The sequence below is a fragment of the Oreochromis aureus genome, unplaced genomic scaffold (assembly GCF_013358895.1).
Source record: "Oreochromis aureus strain Israel breed Guangdong unplaced genomic scaffold, ZZ_aureus HiC_scaffold_377, whole genome shotgun sequence".
NCBI classification, from domain to species: Eukaryota; Metazoa; Chordata; class Actinopteri; order Cichliformes; family Cichlidae; genus Oreochromis; species Oreochromis aureus.
The window spans coordinates 116,869-138,043 of NW_024108924.1; the positions used below are offsets into that span (position 1 = coordinate 116,869).

At 39.9% G+C, this 21,175-nt stretch overlaps 1 pseudogene; it reads right to left on the reverse strand.

Moving 5' to 3' along the window:
- Positions 1-8,127: 8,127 nt before the first annotated feature.
- Positions 8,128-11,947, reverse strand: LOC120437043 (annotated as a pseudogene).
- Between the last annotated feature and the right edge of the window lie 9,228 nt (positions 11,948-21,175).

A 21,175-nucleotide genomic window follows, 5' to 3' on the forward strand; every position in this document is an offset into this window, starting at 1 on the left:
TCAATGCACTGTTGAAGTCATTTAGGTAGGCCAGCCACTCCTAAGAAGCTTTCCCACTTACAAAAAAAAATGTCCTTAATAAAAAAAAGAAAAGAGAAGGACAGGAAGAAAGAAATAATTTTTTTTTTTTTACCAACACATTTATTTACAGTAAAACCAATCAGGTCATCACCAGATACATCACAAAAAAAAAGAAAAGAAAGAAAACAAAAGCCATCACAGAAACAAAGAACTGAAAATTAATTGACTATCCACAACAGAGCACACCATATTCAGGCAACACCACTGGGAAGAGAATTCAGACAAATTATTTGTCAAAGAATAAAACTGAAATTTGGCTTTAACTCTATACTTAACGTGTGAAATGAAAAGTTGATCAATCCTTACCCCTGCAATATTGTTAATCTTATCTTTTCTACTTTAATATATAGAAATTTTTGCTTGATCCCCACAAAGTTTAATAACTTCCATTTTGAATCCTCTTTTTCATGTATCCAGCACCAAACAGAAACTCCAATGGAGACCAAGCTATTCCACATTTTTTGAAGACATGCATCACCATACAAAGCAGTGGCTCTAGGCGTTTGCAATCAAGAAACCTGAAAAACAGTTTCGATCTCTTGACAAAACGGACATAACCCACTTACATCTGTATTGAACTTGGATACAAAGCTGTTAACAGCAATAGCCCCAAGCAAAATCCTCAATTGCAGATCACCTGACCTCTTATTCAAAGGGGTTTAAAAAAACCCTCCAAATACGTTTTACCTTCTCTTCCACTCCTAACCTTGCTCTCCACACACACCACTCAATTGCCTTTTATTTAACTCTTGGACAGACACTACAACATCTTACCACTGAGCATGCAAAAGTCCAAATCTTCTCGAATCATGAGTAGAGGTCCTTTCAGTCCTGTAAAGTCAAAGTTCAGTCCCAATTCTGAAAAACAGTCTTTTTATCAGGAAACTCTAGTCCAGGGTCTGCAACCTTTTACACCCAAAGAGCCATTTGGACCCGGTTTCCACGCAAAAGAAAACACTGGGAGCCGCAAATACTTTTGACATCTAAAATGAAGATAACACTGTATATATTGTTTTTATCTTTGTGCTTTGTGTGAACAACTAAGGTGTGTTGCTTATGAAATCCATGAAGTGCTACAGAGAAAATTACATTTTATTTATGTAATTAACACATTTTGAACTCTTAAAGAAATATAACAAAAGGAAAGACACCAACCTGAACTAAAATGATCCATGTAGCAAACAAACTGTTGTCAGTCGCCACCCTTATATCGCCTTTGGGCTGTTGGAGCCTTGACCTGACTCTTAAAAAATAATTGGAAAAAAGCACTATGTTGCTGAAAATGAAAAATAGATATTTGCAAAATTCTGCCTAAATATATATTTTACCTGGTTAATGCGTGCGCGCGGCGTGGTTTGCAGTGCTGCTGCAGGGGAGGCGGACGCACCTGAGCGACACCCGCAATCACGCCTCGGCGTCTTTACGTCTGCGCTATCTGTGCTGTTGTGTTGTTGGTGGTGTATGTCGGGCTGTGAGCTGAAAAGCTACAGCCGGCTGTATGCGCACAGCAACCGTATGTGAAAAGTGCTCAATAAAGAGATGCTCAAAAGCATGCCGAAGTCAGTTTACTCACGGTGTTTGTCTTTAACATAGTTCACGGTGGAGAATAGCTGCTAACATAATGTGGATCCGAAGATCCATAATTGGCCTATCTGGCGTTGAAAGTCTCGATAAATGGACGGCGTTTGGTGGGTATACCGGCTTCCGCAAGTGTGACTCTTATTTTTGAGCGATGAAAAAATAATAGAATATAATTTTATTTTATATTTCAATATCACAATAATCTTCCGATTTAGAACTACGAGTTAAAAAGAACTAACATAAATAAAATACACTTCAGCTAAATACTTCTAATTTATTTGCCCAAACCACACAGAGCCGCAGTATAAGGACTAAAGAGCCGCATGCGGCTCCGGAGCCGCAGGTTGCCGACCCCTGCTCTAGTCCATTGGCATAGTCCAACAGCATCTCCTTGTCAGAAGACGTTAGACTCATAAACCAGAAGTCCAAAACACTCAGAAACAAATTTGGTTTGATTTTAACCCAATCAGAGATGCTGCTGCCTCCGTGCTCCGAAGTTCAGGCCCAGCCACCTCAATGATTTGCCCCAGTTTAACTACCTTTGCCTCAAGCAGTCTGTTTGAAAAGGCAATTCCAGTTCCACCATAAGTATTTCCCAGATGAATGTGCCTGATCCCATCTGCCGGTGGATCACTGACTTCCTGACGGACAGGAAGCAGCATGTGAGGCTGGGAAAGAATGTCTCGGACTCCCGGACCATCAGCACCGGCTCCCCTCAGGGCTGTGTTCTTTCTCCTCTGCTCTTCTCCCTGTACACCAACTGCTGCACCTCCACCCACCAGTCTGTCAAGCTAATCAAGTTTGCAGATGACACCACCGTTATTGGACTCATCTCGGACGGGGATGAGTCTGCCTACAGAAGGAGGTTGAAAGTCTGGTGTCCTGGTGCAGCCACAACAACCTGGTGCTGAATGCCCAGAAGACAGTGGAGATTATTGTGGACTTCAGGAAGCACACAGCCCCACTCCCCCATCATCCTGACTGACACCCTCATCACCTCTGTGGACTCATTCCGCTTCCTGGGTACCACCATCACCCAGGACCTGAAGTGGGAGCCCACCATCACCTCCGTCATAAAGAAAGCCCAGCAGAGGATGTACTTCCTGAGGCAGCTGAAGAAATTCAACCTGCCAACACGGACGATGATGCAATTCTACACCGCAATCATCGAGTCCATCCTCACCTCCTCCATCACCGTGTGGTACGCTGGAGCCACTATCAGGGACAAACTGAGACTGCAGCGTGTTGTGCGCTCTGCTGAGAAGGTGATTGGCTGCAAACTCCCATCTCTGCAGGACCTGTACACCTCCAGGACACTGGGGCGTGCAGCTCGGATCAGTGGTGACCCTTCTCACCCTGGACACAGTCTGTTTGACCTGCTCCCCTCAGGCAGGAGGCTCCGGTCCATTCGCACCAGAACCTCTCGCCACAAGAACAGTTTCTTCCCTCTGCTGTTGGACTCATGAACAATAACCATATGACTGTTCCCACCACTAACACATGACCCTACACTGTGTTCACTGCATCATTCCATGTTTGGCACTGATCACCACCTGCACTCATGTATATATCTATCTACTTAGCACTTTTAATTCTTATTTTTATGTCTATTTAAGAGTTGTATAACAGTATGTTTGCACTAAGTACCGCAGCAATTTCCTAATGTTGTAAACCTGCTCAACATTTGGCAATAAAACCCTTTCTGATTCTGATTCTGAAGTATCCAGCTTGGCCCCAAGCACCACTGGTTCCTCCAGGAGCCAGAACAATGAAGAAGTTGGTTTAATTCTTTTCCACTTGAAAACAGACCAAACTTTGAACAGGCCTCTATAAAACATTGGTATTTCATAGGAATGCAATGAATGACAGTCCAATAAGAACAGTGAGGCCCCCCATCCCCAGCCTTCCTATCCCTCTTAAAATCACACTAACAACCGGTTTCCAAAAACATGTCCAGAACTTCTGGACAAACTGTAATCTTTACAGTATATTCTGTCTAATCTAACTGCAGACAAAAAGTTCTCTCTACTCCTAGCCCACCTAAATTGTCTTTCTTTATTGTGCATTTCCTCCAAACATCAACTACAGACTGTGCTTCTGGGCACATGAGGTTCTAAATGATTTCTGTCCAACTGATCATTCTGTACAGTTAAAGTCTCTGGCCAAAAAAAGAAACTCTTATGGATCACACTTGCATAAGACATCCTCAAGCTTGTGTAGAAAAAGTATTCTCTCTGGCCCGTATTTGGAGCATACACGTTCACAACCATAATCTTGAAACACTCATACTTTGCCTTCACCACCATTAGCCTGTCCTTTACCACCTCCTGAAAATCATAGGATTCTGGAAGAAATTTTTTTGAAAAAGTAGCGCCACTCCACCACTGGCTCTATTTAAATGACTCAAAATTACTTCTCCTCACAATCCCAGTCTTCCAGTCTGTCTCATTTAAACAATCACTATGTGTTTTCTTGGACCATTAATACATTTATATGCTTCAGTTTCATTAACTCATACTCACTGACTCTCTTCCTCATATCTCTGGCTCCATTCAGGTTTAAAGTAGATCATCCGAGCAGCAGATTTAATGCTGCTATGACCCACAATTTCACCCACCGACAGACTACACTCTTCTACAGAGCAAGGACAACTAGGTATGATCTTAAACTCATTTTGTCTCGTAAGGCTAGAGAGGTCCATTTTAGCGATACGCAAGTTGTTACACCCCTGTCTAGGGGTACAGGAACGTAGCATAAGTTAAAAGAAGAGTGACCCCGCCCTGGTCCCCAAAACCAAACAAAACCAGCTTAATGAGTCAAGCGGGTGCTACCTAAACCCTACGTGATAAAAAAAACAAACAAAAGACAAATGCTACCCCTAACTCCCTAACTGAATAAACAGGAGAAAATGATACAGAAAATAACAAGGCAGCTCACCCCTTCGACTTCAGTGACTATTTACACGTGACTCTAAACTACACACTATATACAGAAGCTCAGCAATCCTCAGGAACACACACGAGTAACACAGGGTTTGGAGGCCAAGGATGGGTCTGCTGCTGCTGTCAGTCGCTGCCCAGGACAACTGCTGGTGACAGATTTTCAAAGCAACCACATGATCAGGGGACCAATCAGCAGCCGTCAGCTTCTCCAATCAGGGACCTGCAGAGGCTCTTAAAGACACAGACAGGCAGAACAAAAAAACAGCCACCGAGACACATTATGGCCAGGGTCGTAACACAAGCCAACCGACAAAAAGCCAGTTTTAAGCAATCAATAATATCAGTGAAGCTTAATTTAACTCCACGCACACTATAAAAATCAAACTATACTATCAGAAAGAAAAGACATAACAGACAGAAACGTAAAGTTAGAAACAAGTCCTCAATCTCTCAGTTAGACTCACCACACTCCCAGCATGCAATGCAGAAAGAAAGAAATGAGGAAGAAAACAATGAAGGGGCAAATACTGTATATCCTTTTACATGGCATTTTGTCTCCTATAGACATTTTCATCCCTACACACATTAGGAATTCACAGGAAATAATGCCTGACTTTGTGCTTCTTAATTAATAAGTTACATGACCATTCTCTAAAGTCACATTATGGTTGGGTGTGTTTTAAACAAGGTATTTTTCTAGGGTCATTTTTTATCACTACTATCTGGGTGAGGAAGGGGAGGTTTCTCACCTTCTTGGCTGCATATCCTTGTTTCTGTTGAAGGACATTTATTCCCAATGGGGACAACATTTATTGTTCACTGAACTGAAAACCCAGGTCAATGAACCAGACCCTGGTAGTTGGTGCAGGCCAAAGTACCTGAGCCCCATTTAACTGGGTTAGCTGTCCCCAGCAGGTCCTCTCTTTGCAGCTGCGAAATCAGGCCAGCTTGGTGACTATGAGGTGAAACCATAGCCCTAAACAGAAGCCCCTGGTACACCATCAAACTTGTTCATGTTTCAAATAGATTTTCCTTACCTGATGACATACTTGCTGAAGAAAGTTGCTCAAGTGTAATTGGTCACGCTATTCTTTGAAATGTGAAACAACAGGATGATTGCATTCAAGGGGCCAGAGCAGGTGACACTGACACCAATTAGAAACTGTTGGCTAAGAGTAGGTATAGACTGGGAAATATTGTAAATGTTGACAGTAATAACACCCATCAATCAGGGGACAATAAAGGTCCACTGGCTATCTGAGTGGTATCCAAAAAATAATGTTGGATAACTGAATAACTGGAAAACTTTTGGGGTAAAACCTGCTTTTCTTAAGAGAGATGGCATCCATCCACTTTGGATATCGCTGCTCTCATTTTTAGAAATCAGGTTTATTAAAGACACCAAAGCATGACTATCCACAATTGGGACAGGCAAGCAGAGTTATAGTTTTACTTACCTGTTTGCATTTTCTTTCCCTTTGTCACACCCCCCCAAACCCTGTCCAACAAGAGCAAGTAGAGACTGTGTCTGTGCTCAGACTATCTAAATAAAAATCACAGATTTACAAAGAAAGAATAATGTAGCACATTTAATGGCTCCAAAGAATAAATCAATTAATCATGAACTATTAAACATTAGATTTCTCTCCTTCCTGTTAGTAAATTATTTAATAGTTGGTCATTATATTGATTTAGTCTGCTTTAGAGAAAAGTGGTTACAATAGTAAAACATCACAGAAATCATGCGGACGGCAATTTTTCACCCAGTTAATCCATTTTTTTTTTATAGAGCACCAAATAACCAGAAAGCCAGTTAAGTTAAGGTGCTTTATTTTGTTAAATAAAGACTGTACAATAATAATAAGATAAAACTTCATCAACCAAATGACCCCTTTCAACTAGAACTTGGGACAGTGGGAAGGAAAAACTCCCTTTTCAACACTGTTAGACTTTTCATCTCCACTTTACGGTAACATACTGGCGTCACTGTTGCCAGCGTCATACCATGAAGCCGTATTACTGTAGCTTACTGTTTTGCAGGATGATACCGTTTTTTGCTGTTGTGGTATAATACTCTTGGACAAATTATGGTAACGCACCGTAGCTTTTTTTATGGTATCTCACTGGCGTCACTGTCGCCAGTGAGATAACGTTATGTCGTTATGTCGTAAATTACGTCAACAAAGTAACATTATACTGTGATTAAGAAATTGGTATACTACCGTTTATTCACGGTATGTCACTGTAAGCCCGCTGCAAGGTAATAAACTGCAATATATTTACCAGTAACTTACCGTTATCACGCATCATCAGTACCAAAATATATTAATCTCTGCTAGAGGATACCATGTCCCAACAGGCGGTCATTTACTGTTTAACACGTCGTAATTTACCGTAATTTAAGGAAACAGTAACATACTGTAAGAGACTGGAGGGTTAAAAAAAAAAAAAATTGTATTGTATTAAAAAAAAGGTACCATTTATTTATTTATATTTATATAAAAACATATATATACCCACTAAAGATCGATTGATCGAGATAGATAGATACACACACACAATAATTCATGTGCTTTACACCACTTTTTATTTCTGTTCTGATTTTTCCCTGCTGAAATACACATTTCCAAAATCAAAAACTGAAAAGAACTGAAAACATATTTTCATTGAGGAAGCACTTTTTTTTACTAAACCATGTAATCCATTATTTTCTCAGATGGTTGTACAAACAATAACGATATTATTTCATATCCATATCATGGCAGACAACATATGCTCAAGTGTTGGGTTTTCTTAGTTATATTTTGTAGGGTCTTAAACCTACAATGTGAAGTGCCTTGGCATTCATTTTGTTGGCACCATACAAATAAACTGAATTGTAATGAATATAATATCAAGCCCCACACTTCTGCCTTTATATACACTTTATCCAAAATACTGGCTCACACTACCAAATCAATGCACAAAGCAGGGTCCACAAGGACATGGATGAGCGTGTGTGGTGTGAAGGAACTTGACTGACCTGCACTGAACCCTGATCTTGCTTTGTGGACTGAGTTCATTGATTTGTATGGTGAGCCAATACATGTGACAATTAAAGTGTAAGTAGCTGAAATAATTTTTAACAAACGGGTAAAAGAAGGAAAAAAAAAAATCAAAACTGTTGCACTCAAAAACCTATTGGACAGAGACAGCGTCTTGCAAGATGGCAAGAGAGCTTGTCTTCATTGTTGTTCGCCTTGTGTAAATGTCCGGAAAGCATGGGCCATGGATCATCTGTGGAGACACAGGTAACAACACATTGGTCACTTAAATTATACAAGAAATTCACTAAAATGGCAAAACAGTTACCTAATTTGAAGTTTTCAAATTCAGTAAGCCGCTGGAGGAAAGTTGTGACATGAGGGTTAATGTGAACAACCTTTCGCTTCACAGTGGTCCCAGTCTTTCTGCTTGTGCCAACCTTGGAGGTACATTTGTTCCCTCTTCAGGGTTTATCCTTACAAAAACCTTAAAACATGCCACAATAAATAGTAACATACAGTAACATTGAGTTGTGATTTGAAATAATGAGTTACTTAGGGATAATTTATTCATCATCTATCACTATTAGCTAACTGTTCAAACATACCTCTGAATCAGTTCCAATGTTGCACACGCTGACTCCTGGTATTCCAGGTTCAATACATAGAATGAACCAAAGAAGACTGACATCGCATCAGCAAAGGTGTTCTCTTTGTCCAGCTCAACAATTACACGCCTCTGCATTCACCATCCAGCAGGTGGCGGTCATTGAACTTTGTCCTTAAATGTATAGGGGCAACATGTTGTCATTATGCAACATAAAATAATTTCAATACTTCACTTCTTCACACTGTCTAGATAGTCATAAAGCAAATAGCTACGTACAGTTAATTATTAATGGCCTTATGTACATAAGTCCGTTTTAACATATTAGAATTGTACATAATTGGGAATTATTCTGCACATTAAACACACCTAACAAAGAGTCAGCCCAATTAAATTACCGGAGATGAATCAACTGTATGGTTACTTTGGAGTTTATAGTTTGTGCTGCTGTTAAACTTTACAGTATTGACTTCAGTATTTCTGCTGTTGGTGTAGCTACTATGTTTTACTATGTTGATCAGTAATATGTAATGTGAAATTTGATATTGTTACCTTGCTGGGTTCACTGAGACACATGTCCAACAACCTTGGTTTATAAAGGAAATTACAGAAATTTGAGCTACGAAAAAGAGACTGGATACCCGTGTCCAGGAAAAGCTCCTGTGCCAAACAGAAATTTTAATATGGTCTAATCAGCTCTATTTCATAAATGACTTCTTACCAAGCATAATCAGCCTTGGAGCGATTGGCAGGTTGCTCTCTGCTTCAAGGGACATCCTGGTAGATGTTTCCTGCCAGAAAAGGACCAAGACATTTTATGTAACAAAAACAAAACAAAAACAGGACAGCAAGCAACAGCATTAAACATAGAGCTGTATGAAAAAAAGCTTACATCTGCTAAGACAAAGAGGGAGTCTTCATCTTCCTTGTAATACTTCATCATGAGAAGTATGGTTGCTGTGCCAACCTTGTTGTTGGTCAAAACTCCCTCACTTTCTATCTGCTGGATGAGTGTCCTTATACCGAGTGTCCTTATTGAGCTTCTGGCTGGAGAAATAGTTAATAATCCTTCTGCCTTTGGTTATGAGGGCCTGACCTAAAGCGCTCACTGATATCGATGCCTGTGAGTTTGTAAAAGTGGTTCGAAAGACCTTTCCGAGTAAACAAGAATGGCCACTGCTCCTGAATTTCAGCTACTGAAAGTGAGGGACAACTGTTGATAAGCTGCCGCTGAGAAATATATGTGAGGCACATGAAGTCATCCACATCAGGTCTCTCCACAGCTCCAGGTCCTTCTGAATTAAAAATTGTTAACAAGATGTGTTTCTTTTCCTCTAAAGAAGCTGGCATTTCCCCCTCAGGAAGTTCAACTGGTTGCCAATTTATACAACCATAGCTATCAACAAGGCATCTAACTTTTTTAGGTGAGGTTGCATTACTGTTGGGACTGCAGTCTTCCTCATTCCTGGTTCTCTTTGTTTGACGAAGTCTATGTGTTGTATTATCTCGATTAACATGTTCAACTCTAGATTTGATGCTTCTTAGTAGTGAATAATGTCCACAACCCAGTCTTTCTCCTGTTTCAGTAAAATCTGCAAATGTTTGAGGGTATCTGTTTACAATGATTTTAGCAACTTCTTCACAAGATGCACGTTTAGGGTTCCTGCAGTGAACTTGCATGGCCTCCACAACAATTCTAACCATACTTCTCCTGTCGTCTGGATGAGCTCTGTCTCCTCTTGTGATTGCATGCGACAGTCGGAGTGGAAATCTTTCCCAAGGAATCTGTAAGTGTGAGACCCAAGAGCTGGAGTAATGGTTGTACATAGTGGTGGACGTGGAGGAGGAGGGGTGAGGTGGATGGCTTGATGTTTCAGCTGATGCAGCAGGGCATGGCTCCAGAGTAATGGTGTCATTCAGGTTCTCTGGTCTGTTGCCATCTAAACAAATAAATAAATAAAGATCACAATTAGGATTGAGTAGTAACGGCAAGGCAGTTTTTGGGGACCTTGTCTAAAGATGAAAAGAAGCAATCCCAGGACTGCAAAAGAACTACAAACTCAAGGTCTTGCATTGAAAAGACCTTGAGTCAATATATTTTACAATATGTCACAATTTCAAACCCTTAGTTGTACCACTACCAATGAAAGGTTAATGGTGTTAGATTTAGTGTCTACTTATGTTTTCCGTGTTAAGTATCTACCAGACAATGTGAGCCCCAAAACGCTCTTCAACATTATACTATCAAAGTACATGTGTAGTATGGTGAAGAGAAAAAAAAAGCTAATCAAGCTAATCAGTGACATATGAGTCTATGAGTGACCTTCAAATCATAGACTCAGGTCTATGATTTGTACAGAACCTACACAAACCTCCTTTAAATGCAAGAAGTAGTTTACGTATTTGAATTGGTGTGAGAAAGGGTTTGAGATCTTCCGCCTCCACAAACAAAAGATCACTTTTTTGTTGTACACCAATAACGTCCGTCAGATGTTCTACAATGCAGATTATTTTCTCTCTGTCTAGTGTCGGCAGGAGGCTTATAAGTTCCTCTTCAATTTCCATCCCTGAAAAACAATTAAGAGGAAACTGAATGGTGTAAGGAGACAACAAAAAGGCCTGCCATGTTATAAAGTGGTGGTGGGTAATAATCCATCAGACTGTCAGCATTTACACAAACACTTCTTTCTGTAGGGCAACGCAAGCAGTGAAGTCCAAGGTCAATGAGGAGTACTGAGTGATGCAACTTGAGCACAAAGTACAATTCAGAATCGTTAACAAGTATAACAGCTATCTTCCCAAAAACCAAGCCATCATCAGTGTCATCTACAATGGAAACATAGCCTTTGACATACTTGGTACCTTTGTAGACAACTGCTGACACATCCAAAGTTTGCCACAGCTTCTTGAATGAGAGCGTTGTAAAGATGATGATTCTAATCTCTTGTTTCTCCAATCATTTGGACTATAGGTGGAAACATTTGGCCCACTGAGAGGTAGGACTGCAGTAACTGATGCCGTTCAGTCTTGCATAAGTTGACAAAGTTATGCAAGACTGAACTTGTACATGCTTTGAAATACGAGTGCTTGCTCTCAAACCTAAGGGTGCACAGACGAATGAGTGGTCCAAAGTGAAGGATAAGCTCTGCATAATGTAACAAATAGTGATGTTTTGCTTTTAAAGCTTTGTCAGGAAACCTACTGTGTCTCAGATATATATAGTCCTCTATGAAAAAAGTTCTTGATTGATTTTGTCCACTTCTGCTTATGGAATATTAAATGAAGACAGTTTGTCAGACAGTATTGCAAGAACATCGTGCATTGCACAGCTGAGAAGATCCTGAAATTCCTCTATGATGCTCTGTATAGTGCTGGTTGGTAAGAGCATTTTAGCCTGCATTTTTAATTTACACAAAGCCAACTGTCTTCTAATAGATTAACTGTGTCCTGTCCTTGTATTATGGCAAATTCCCCAATTTCTTGTTGCCTTGACTGCTGAACTGTCTACTTATGTTTTCGAGAAATACGGCTGGAAAATGATGTTCGGACACTGAAGTATTTAGAGCAATCTTCAAATGGACATAATACTTTTTTCCCGTCTTTGATGTGAAATCTGAGATGGGCACAGAGTTGTAAAGTTTTGTGCAGCATACCCACATCCAGGAACTTGACAGCTGAGGTCACCCGTGAACTCATAGAACTTCTCCTCAGTGGTCTCCTTCTTGTTCTGTGATTCCTAGGCATATGTGAATGAAAGGCAGAAAATGTTCTGAAAGTGGCAGGACAGTTCTCAGTTCCACAAGAAAGCCTATAGTTAGCTACATGTTTGTGGCTTTTAACATGCAAACTGAACAATATAAATTTGTGTGCATGGAAGCCACAAAATTTACAAATACACATAGTTGCAAAAAGTTCAATGACCAATTACCTTTCCTAAATGACATATGCAATGCAAAAAAAAAAAAAAAATAAGAGTATTGTCAATAGGGACCAATTCCCAGTTTTTACATGATCAAAATTATTAACAAAAGGCTTCAATAAACAGAAAATGTGTGCTGACAAAAGACAAGAGAGCAGTGCACAAAAATGAAAACATATTTGAGCTCGACGCTTTAATGGGTTTAGCCTGACTAAGTCAGCACTCCGCACCCTACAGGTAGTACAAGCACACCTGAAAACACTGACCAGCTAACAGCATTTGGGCGCAACCTCGGTAGTTCACCGATTCACCTGTTGCAAACGTCCAACTTTCTATCAAGTCTCATAAATCCATCGGCAACTATTAACTAACTAGTCTTTTGAGTCTCCACATTCATAGATACTGATATTTTGTCTTAGCATTTGAATGAAAATAACCTGGCACGGTAGCTTAAAAGTCAAAACAAACAGTAATAAGAACGCTTTCTGACTTCTCTCGAATAAGTGAAAAACACTTACCTTCAGACTGATTAGCTGGTGTCAATCCAACTTTAACGTTTCCCATGTCAGTCCGTTTTAGGGAAAAAGTGTTAAGTTTAGTTGTTTCATTTACTTTTGAGATACTCCCTCATGGATGAGAAATTTGGAGTCTAGTAGAGTTGTCACGAATAGCATAAGATCTTCAGATATAATCCAATCAACCGTGCATTTAACCTGACTGAACTCCATCCAGTTACCTCTGACTACTTCTAAGTTGCACATGTTAACGGTCCGTAAATTGTCTCTGTTGTTCTTCCACCATCTCATCATCACTCTGTGCTGCAGCGAACTGGATCTGTGGCACAGAATAGTTGATAATATGTTTTTCTCCTGCTTTGCAGCTTTGTTTGAGTTTGAATTGCGTCTTAAAGGTGCAAAACTAAGAAAAAGCAGATCAATATTTTCTTCTTGTTGTTATTTAATGGTGGTTGGCAACCAGCGAAAGGAGCATTAGCCGCCTCGATCAATATCTTCTATCCGCCATTGTTGTTTTGAAAGTGTGCGCCATACGCCACGTTGTACGTCAGGTAAAGGTGTGGTCTCGACTAATGCTCTCCCATTGAGATGTGTAACCAGTGCTACACACACCTGTTGCATAACACGCTTTAAAAACGTAACATTCGCTTTAAAAACACAACCCAACGCGCTAAACATGAACAAACAAAACACCCGTGTTACATTATCATGTATATCCAGGACATCTCTTCTGAACCAAGATGAAGTGGTGCTACAAGGAGAGTGCATTTTATAGCAGTCTGGGCTGCCACAAAATGCACCGCTAAAAATACAGTTTCTGCTTGTCCCAGAATTTATTAAATTTGAGAGTGAAGTTGTAGGACTGATGCTGGTTAGTGGTGTAGGTTTCATGGATGTGACACCTGAACTTGTGTAAAATGACCACCAGAGCATATTCGAGACTTCTGGTTAGTTCACTGTAGTTAGGCAGAGGTGTCTTAAAAGTACCACCTTATACAGAAAGAATGAAGTTCCAGTATAAAAAGAATAAGAAGAGAAAAAGCTACACCCTGCTAAATGAAGTAACTTTTAAACATTACTCTAAATGTAACATATAGAAAGGAAATCAGTCTAAGTATACGTTACCTAGTAAGTATACTACTATTGCTTCTTGGGGACTACATTGGCCCCCGTTTTAGTATATAGAAGTATACTTGAAATGAACTTTTGGATGTACTTTTTGTTCACTATAACTGTACTAGCATAATGTCCTTTCCAGTCTATAAGAGTATACTTAAAATATACTCTAACACAATACTAAACTTACAAGTATACTATTGATTTACTTTTTAGTTTATATTTGGCTTACTTCTGGTTGAAATATAGTAATTAAAATCCAGTTGAAACATATTTTTCACATGTAACAAATCACTCCATTCCCCAGACAGTCAGATAATAGTTCCAACTATCAGAAGGCTTCCTTTGCAGAGAATTACACTCATAGTTCAAGTACCAGAATTATATTGCAAACAGTTGAGAAAATGATTTGACAGTTGAGGTTTATTAACTATTAACCCTTTTCACTCACGGTTTAAACATTTTTTTTTTTATCCCACTTACTCTGTTCAGAAGGTAAAGACATTACACAAGAATTTGTGACAAATTCTTGTTTAAAACATCAATTATTTGTTTCATAGTTGTTTTAATTTTACAGTTAAAGCACTGCAATGCTTGCTGGGTATTTCGTTGTACTTCTTAGTATACTTCAGTTATACTTCAAATACTTCAAATAGTGTAGCTGCAACTTACTCAAGTTAAAAATGATGCTGTATATTGTAGTTTACATGTGATACTACTCTCACAATGAATTGCATTTTATGGTAATACACTCTGAATGAGGATTTAGGTAATTACTCTTAGATCTACAGTAGAAAACAACAGAAATCCCGATGGTGTAATAGTATAATCTCAGTAACATCACCAATTGTTACATTTGCTGTATTTTACAGCTGTTTCCATGAGTACGGTGAGTTACCGTAAAAATAATGTAATCTCATGGAATTTTCCCACAATTACTTGCAAATTACAGTACTAAACTGCAAACATCCTTTAGCGTTTTTTTACTCTTGATTTTGCAGTACTAAGCTATGGAAATTACTGCAAAGGCTAACAGTGAATAGGAAGAAACTTCTGGTATAACCAGGCTCAGGGAGGGGCAGGCATTTGCCATGGAGTTAAAGGGAGGAAGGCAGAAGAAAAGACACACTGTGGAAGAGAGCCAAAGATTAATGATAACAAATGATTAAATGCAGAGTGCTGTATAAACAGATAATAAATGAAAGAAGGTGAGTGAAGATGAATCTCCCAGCAGCCTAGGCCTATTGCAGCGTAACTAAATGAGATTTCAGGGTCTGCCTCCCATTCTACTTTAAAATATCCTAGAAGTGAGACAGAAGACTATCTTTAAGATACAGTGGCTTGCAAAAGTATTCGCCCCCTTGAACTTTTCCACATTTTTTCACATTACAGCCACAAACATGAATCAATTTTATTGGAATTCCACGTGAAAGACCAATATAAAGTGGTGTACACGTGAGAAGCGGAACGAAAATCATACATGATTCCAAACATTTTAACAAATAAATAACTGCAAAGTGGGGTGTGCGTAATTATTCAGCCCCTTTGGTCTGAGTGCAGTCAGTTGCCCATAGACATTGCCTGATGAGTGCTAATGACTAAATAGAGTGCACCTGTGTGTAATCTAATGTCAGTACAAATACCGCTGCTCTGTGATGGCCTCAGAGGTTGTTTTAGAGAATATTGGGAGCAACAACACCATGAAGTCCAAAGAACACACCAGACAGGTCAGGGATAAAGTTATTGAGAAATTTAAAGCAGGCTTAGGCTACAAAAGATTTCCCAAGCCTTGAACATCCCACGGAGCACTGTTCAAGCCATCATTCAGAAATGGAAGGAGTGTGGCACAACTGTAAACCTACCAAGACAAGGCCGTCCACCCAAACTCACAGGCCGAACAAGGAGATCAGAAATGCAGCCAAGAGGCCCATGGTGACTCTGGACGAGCTGCAGAGATCTACAGCTCAGGTGGGGGAATCTGTCCATAGGACAACTATTCGTCATGCACTGCACAAAATTGGCCTTTATGGAAGAGTGGCAAGAAGAAAGCCATTGTTAACAGAAAACCATAAGAAGTCCTGTTTGCAGTTTGCCACAAGCCATGTGGGGACACAGCAAACATGTGGAAGAAGGTGCTCTGGTCAGATGAGACCAAAATGGAACTTTTTGCCAAAATGCAAAACTATGTGTGGCGGAAAACTAACACTGCACATCACTCTGAACACACCATCCCCACTGTCAAATATGGTGGTGGCAGCATCATGCTCTGGGGTGCTTCTCTTCAGCAGGGACAGGAAGCTGGTCAGAGTTGATGGGAAGATGGATGGAGTCAAATACAGGGCAATCTTGGAAGACAACCTCTTGGAGTCTCCAAAAGACTTGAGACTGGGGGCGGAGGTTCACCTTCCAGCAGGACAATGACCCTAAACATAAAGCCAGGGCAACAATGGAATGGTTTAAAACAGAACATATCCATGTGTTAGAATGGCCCAGTCAAAGTCCAGATCTAAATCCAATCGAGAATATGTGGCAAGATCTGAAAACTGTTGTTCACAAACGCTATCCATCTAATCTGACTGAGCTAGAGCTGTTTTGCAAAGAAGAATGGGCAAGGATTTCAGTCTCTAGATGTGCAAAGCTGGTAGAGACATACCCTAAAAGACTGGCAGCTGTAATTGCAGCAAAAGGTGGTTCTACAAAGTATTGACTCAGGGGGCTGAATAATTACGCACAGCCCATTTTTCAGTTATTTATTTGTAAAAATGTTTGGAATCATGTATGATTTTCGTTCCACTTCTCACGTGTACACCACTTTATATTGGTCTTTCACGTGGAATTCCAATAAAATTGATTCATGTTTGTGGCTGTAATGTGACAAAATGTGGAAAAGTTCAGGGGGGCTGAATACTTTTGCAAGCCACTGTAAGATGGCATGATTATTCAAGACCTTGTATGTAAGGAGATTCTGGATTTAACTGGAAGCCATGGAGAAAAGCCAGTTGAGTCTAGTATAGGATTGAATGCCATGTTGAGGCTGTCATTTTAGCATATACATGTATGGTAAAAACACCCACAACAATTATTTTATAATGACTGAGCACAAAAGCCTGAGAAATCGGAAAGAAACTGAACAAGGGAAGGTGGACAACAACAGATAAAACTGAATTTTGAATTTTCCAATTAAGGTGGACGAGGCTAAGAGTTAACTTTATGAATGAATTAACCCTGTATGACCCAACCCATCAAAAATAGTAAGAAAATTCTGACTTTTGGAACTGAGATGTTTATTAACCCTTATAACAAAATCCACAAAATTATTTTTGCTATATCACGTTGTGTATGATATATTTTATTATATAAAATATATCATACAATGTATCAAAATGTATCAAATATATTTGATACATTTGTCGCTTTTCTGCTCATTAAACCTTTCTGGTTTGATCAGAAAAGAAAACATTGGTCCATACACCTGAAAGTCCTGAAAATGCATAGTGAATTCTGTCTCGAGTCTAGGGATTTCCGTGGTGCTGATGATGCGCTGAGCAGACAGCTCCTGAAGCATTTGAAGTGTTGGAATGTGGAAATTTCAACATCGCTTGAAAAAACTGCCAGCTAGCAACGTCCCTGTCACCGGTAGGCTAAGTGATTTTAGCCAATTACAAGTTGAATCTGGTAGTTGGGGTTGTTAGCTAAAATACCGTCATTAAGAAGCGGCACAACTAATGTGTCTATGCGAGCTAATTTGCGATGTGCACCGCTGGCCCGCCATTTATTTTTAATGCGCCTGCTCAAATTAATTCACTGCGTGTCGTGCCCAGGGCTGGACTGGGACAAAGAATCGGCCCGGCATTTTGACTAGAGACCGCCAACCAGGTATTACAGGAAAAGCCATAAAGCCTTTGAATTATTTGACAGTGATGTACACCGTCTTGTTGCTGTATGTATGATTTCTATACATTTTACATCAGATAAAAACTTTGGTTGTATGATTGAGACAATTATTTAATAAAGCTAGATATTTTAAATGAGAATACGAAAGAAAAGCATTTCTTTGTGCCCCCCTCCCTGTTAATGCCCTACCTGCCCCTGGGAAAACTTTGCTAGACCCGCCCCTGCACAGTTACCAGTTGTCAGCTACTTAGAAAAGGATCCTGGTGTTATTTCTCAGAAACAGTTTATAACTTCCCTTCAACTCATTCATGTCACCTAAAAGGTAAACCTGTTTCTCCATCACCTGTTCAGCCCTGATGATTCAGTAAGGACATCTCCTGGTTTCATCTTCATGTTTCCCTCTCACCGGATAAACAAACTGATATCATGACCAGCAGCTTTTACAGCTGTGGCTCCAGCAAACATCAGCTGATACTAGAAATTAATATTAAATAAATTCTAACAACAGCTCATCAAGCTTAAACGTGCTGCTGTTGTTTAGCGCGACATCCGCTGGTTTCCTCTTTCTGGCGCAAAGTTGCCGATAAACAAACAACACAGAAATGCCGATCAGCTGATCATTGATCAGTTTCATGATTGAAGTAGCAACAGGAGAGGGAGGGGGAGAGAATGAGAGAAGAAGAGGCAGCTGTGCAGCATAAACACACAGAATTCAATTCAATTCAATTCAATTTTATTTATATAGCGCCAAATCACAACAAAAGTCGCCTCAAGGCGCTTTATATTGTACAGTAGATAGCACAATAATAAATACAGAGAAAACCCAACAATCATATGACCCCCTATGAGCAAGCACTTTGGCGACAGTGGGAAGGAAAACTCCCTTTAACAGGAAGAAACCTCCGGCAGAACCAGGCTCAGGGAGGCGGCCATCTGCTGCGACCGGTTGGGGTGAAAGAAGGAAAACAGGATGAAAGACATGCTGTGGAAGAGAGACAGAGATTAATAACAGATATGATTCGATGCAGAGAGGTCTATTAGCACATAGTGAGTGAGAAAGGTGACTGGAAGGAAAAACTCAATGCATCATGGGAATCCCCGCAGCCTACGTCTATTGCAGCATAACTAAGGGAGGATTCAGGGTCACCTGGTCCAGCCCTAACTATATGCTTTAGCAAAAGGAAAGTTTTAAGCCTAATCTTGAAAGTAGAGATAGTGTCTGTCTCCCGAATCCAAACTGGAAGTTGGTTCCACAGAAGAGGGGCCTGAAAACTGAAGGCTCTGCCTCCCATTCTACTTTTAAATACTCTAGGAACAACAAGTAGGCCTGCAGTGCAAGAGCGAAGTGCTCTAATAGGGTGATATGGTACTACAAGGTCATTAAGATAAGATGGGGCCTGATTATTTAAGACCTTGTATGTGAGGAGCAGGATTTTGAAATCAATTCTGGATTTAACAGGAAGCCAATGAAGGAAGCCAAAACAGGAGAAATATGCTCTCTTTCTAGTCCCTGTCAGTACTCTTGCTGCAGCATTTTGGATTAGCTGAAGGCTTCTCAGCGAGTTTTAGGACTTCCTGATAATAGTGAATTACAGTAGTCCAGCCTGGAAGTAATAAATGCATGAACTAGTTTTTCAGCATCACTCTGAGACAGGATATTTCTAATTTTAGAGATGTTGCGCAAATGGAAGAAAGCAGTCTTACATATTTGTTTAATATGTGCATCGAAGGACATGTCCTGGTCAAAAATGACTCCAAGGTTTCTCACAGTGTTACTGGAGGCCAAGGTAATGCCATCCAGAGTAAGAATCTGCTTAGATACCATATTTCTAAGATTTTCAGGGCCGAGTACAATAACCTCAGTTTTATCTGAATTAAGAAGCAGAAAGTTAGCGGCCATCCAGGTCTTTATGTCTTTAAGACATTCCTGCAGTTTAACTAATTGGTGTGTGTTACCTGGCTTCATGGATAGATAGAGCTGCGTGTCATCTGCATAGCAGTGAAAATTTATGCTATGTCTTCTAATGATGTTGCCTAGGGAAGCATGTATAATGTAAATAGAATTGGTCCTAGCACTGAACCCTGTGGAACACCATAATTAACCTTAGTGTCTGAAGAGGACTCTCCATTTACATGTACAAACTGGAGTCTATTAGATAGATATGATACAAACCACTGCAGTGCAGTACCTGTAATACCTACAGCATGTTCTAATCGCTCTAATAGGATATTATGGTCAACAGTATCGAACGCAGCACTGAGGTCTAGCAGGACAAGCACAGAGATGAGTCCACTGTCAGAGGCCATAAGAAGATCATTTGTAACCTTCACTAAAGCTGTTTCTGTGCTGTGATGAGCTCTGAAACCTGACTGAAACTCTTCAAATAAGCCATTCCTCTGCAGATGATCTGTTAGCTGTTTGACAACTACTCTTTCAAGGATTTTTGATATGAAAGGAAGGTTGGAGATTGGCCTATAATTAGCTAAGACAGCTGGGTCTAGAGATGGCTTTTTAAGTAAAGGTTTAACTACAGCCAGCTTGAAGGCCTGTGGTACATAGCCGATTATTAGAGATAGGTTGATCATATTTAAGATCGAAGAATTAATTAATGGCAGGACTTCTTTGAGCAGTTTTGTAGGAATGGGGTCTAAAAGACACGTTGATGGTTTGGAGGAATTAATTATTGAAGTTAACTCAGAAAGATCAATTGGAGAAAAGAGTCTAACTTAACATCGATGGTACTAAGAGTAGCTGTAGATAATATTACATCTGTGGGATGATTATTGGTAATTTTTTCTCTAATGATAAAAATTTTATTTGTGAAGAAGTTCATGAAGTCATTACTAGTTAACGTTAAAGGGATGGTTGGCTCAGTAGAGCTCTGACTTTTTGTCAGCCTGGCTACAGTGCTGAAGAGAAACCTGGGGTTGTTCTTATTTTCTTCAATCAGTGACGAATAGTAAGATGTTCTGGCTTTGCGGAGGGCTTTCTTATAAAGCAGCAAACTATTTCTCCAGGCTAAATGATGATCCTCTAAATTTGTGACACGCCATTTCCTCTCCAGCTTACGAGTTATCTGCTTTAGGCTACGTGTTTGAGAATTATACCACGGAGTCAGGGACTTTGGATTTGAGGCCTTAGTTTTCACAGGAGCTACAGTATCCAGAGTCGTACGTAGTGAGGAGGTAAAATTATTAACAAGATAATCGACCTCTGTTGGAGTAGCGTTCAGATAGCTGCTCTGCTCTATGTTGGTACAGGGCATTGAAGATGATAACAGTGGGTGGATTATATTCTTAAACTTAGTTACAGCACTTTCAGAAAGACATCTACTTTGATAAAGTCTACTCTCCACTGCTGTGTAATCAATTATTGTAAATGTAAATGTTATCAGGAAATGATCAGACAGCAGAGGGTTTTCAGGAAACACTGTTAAATATTCAGTTTCTATGCCATACGTTAAAACAAGATCTAGAGTGTGATTAAAGTGGTGGGT